We start from the raw sequence: 2,700 nt of genomic DNA on the forward strand, positions 1-2,700 counted from the left end.
GGGCCGGGCCGGGCCGGGGCGCGGTGCCGGCCCCGCCGTGCCCGGGCCCGTTGTTGGATGTCACCGGCACAGACCGCACGGGCAGCGGCAGCCGCCGCGCCGCGGTGCAGCCCAGCCTTTCCCCGGCGCACCCCGCTCATCCTGCGTCGGTCCCTGGAGCTCCCTGCCGCTATCGGAACTCACTAGGAGCCATTCCCCCTTGTCCTGGCACTTGTAAACAGTCTCTCTCCATCCTTTTTGTAGGCCCCCTCCAGGCACTGGAACGCCACGATTAGGTGGCCTCAAAGCTTTTTATTTTCCATGCTGGCCAATCCAGCTCTCTCAGCCTTTCCTCACGGGACAGGTGCTCCGTCCCTCAAACCATCCCCATGGCCTCCTCTGGACTTGCTCCAAAAAGCCGATGTGCTGGCGTCCCCAGGCTGGAGGCAGCTCTGCAGGTGGGGTCTCACCTGAGCGGGGCAGAATCCCCCCCTGCCCTGCTGCCCACGCTGGGGGATCAGCCCAGCACAGGTTCTGGCTCCTGAGCTGGGGCACAGCCAGCTCTCGCCCAGGGCTGCTCCGTCCCCCAGCCTGCGTTGAGACCACTGGTTACCCCAATCCAGGCACAGCACCAGCACTGGGTCTTGCTAAAGCTCATGAGACTTGAGCTGGAACGTGCTCGTGACTTGGGCGTTCGTGGCTTGCTGAACTGGAATGTCTCAAGGAATGGCTGATGAAAAGCATCTCAGAAATAACTCTCAGTGCCAGCAGACTATGTCAGAAACATCGTGGCAAGGGACAGCCCTTGAGCCAGTAGCCCACAGCTGTCACACCAGCAATGCTTTTGTGGTTCCTGAGATGCTGTTTCACAAGTTTTCATTTAAAATTGATGCTGTTTTCTTTCCCAGCATGTTTTGAAATGGATACGTCAGTTATTGTGCTCCTCACAGAATGTGTGCGAGGAGGCAATCATTATTTCAAAGAGCCTGGAAGTTGTAAAAGGATTACAATGGAAAGGTATCATTTAAGAACAGTTTTCCAAAGGCAAAGAATAGTTCTCAAAGAGTAGTTCTTTGATAAACCAGAAAGAATTTGCTCTCAAATAAAAAGTTAGAACACTTCTGTACAAGGCAGTAATTTTAGCTTTGTTTAGGTATAGGTTTGTGTTTAAACGCACTGTGAATCTCTGAGCTATCAGCTTTCCTCCTTCCTTTCTCCTGCCTTTACGTTCCGTAGGAAAAGTATGAAAGATGCCATCTAACAGCTGCAGTCAGTTGTCATTTCTTTCTCATTTTCCACTAATATTTGGACAATGAAATCCAGAGCACGGAGTCTTTTCCCAAAAAATTTTCAGGGTAGGATTGGGACATAAGAATGTGCTTGTCCTCATGCCAGAGGGAGGTTTCGTTCCACTCCATCTCCTAATTCCTTTCCCTGTGTAGAGGCAGACAGTGCAACGCAGTGTTTGTTCAATTTATCCTTCATTGAGCAGCATAGTAAGTGGTTTTACCTTCCTAAACAGGTGCCAGAGACAAATAAAAGATCTTGTACATTTTTTTTTTTTAGTGCTCCTTTATTGTAGCAGAATTATATTCATTTTAACTGTATTAATGTTCTACTTCAAGAACTGGAAAAGTGGCTCCCTTTCTGTTCGTTGGGCACGCATGTCTGACGCCAGTTTTGAGCGCAGAGAATGATGTCGATCCCTCAGCAGCACCTGCATGTCAGGAGTCTCAGCACAAGGTCACCACCTCAGAGACACAACCCCAGCCACCTGAGGAAAAGGACCAGCCATAACTGATGCCAGTCCTGCAGGAGGGAAAAAGGAAAATCCAAAACCTGCTCTACAGTGGTCCAGTGTAGGAAGGGGAAATGCAGAGAAAATTCTGCCTTCTTACATATCCCGGTCTCCAGGGAAACAGAGAACCACTTTGTGTTTGAAATGAGGGAGTTTAAATAAAAGCTGACTTTCACAGTAATTTATTCCTCAAACATCTTTGGCTGTAGCTGTGACTGCACCTCTAAGGGGCAAATGTGCAATTTGGGTGGCCAAAGGGTCACTGGGAACAGGCTGTCCTTGAAAACACTGAGAGTTCATTACTCCTTTCTTCAGTTTTTCCTCTTTGCTTTCCAGTCTTTAGTGGTGTACATTTTATGAAGAGCCAATCAGGCATTTTACCAGTGGAAGTCCTGGGGATACTCTCTGCGTGTCTGGCAGTCCTGGCAGCTGCGAGCACTCAGCAGATTGGGTGGTTTGCTTAGATCACAAAAGACAAATAAGCTGCGAGAAGGTTCTGTTCCTCCTCGGGAAAGCAGGAGGGAACCTTGTGGAAAGCGGGGGTGCTGTGGTGGGCAGGGGGCAGTGCCCCAGCCCTGCCTGAGGGCACTGCCCTGTGCCAGGTGTGCAGGGAGGGCAGGGCAGGGCAGGGCAGGGCAGGGATGGGCAGGGATGGGCATGGAGGGCAGGGCAGGGATGGGCAGGGAGGGCAGGGATGGGCAGGGATGGGCAGGGAGGGCAGGGATGGGCAGGGCAGGGCAGGGATGGAAGGGCAGGGCAGGGAGGGCAGGGCAGGGCAGGGCAGGGAGGGGCAGGGGTGGGCGGGCGAGGGAGGGCAGGGATGGGATGGGCAGGGATGGGCAGGGCAGAGCAGAGCAGGGCAGGGAGGGCAGGGAGGGCAGGGCTGGGAAGGGAAGGGAGGGCAGGCAGCCTGGGCAGGGGAG

The sequence above is a fragment of the Onychostruthus taczanowskii genome, unplaced genomic scaffold (assembly GCF_017590055.1).
Source record: "Onychostruthus taczanowskii isolate IOZ18803 unplaced genomic scaffold, ASM1759005v1 scaffold173, whole genome shotgun sequence".
Lineage (NCBI taxonomy): Eukaryota > Metazoa > Chordata > Aves > Passeriformes > Passeridae > Onychostruthus > Onychostruthus taczanowskii.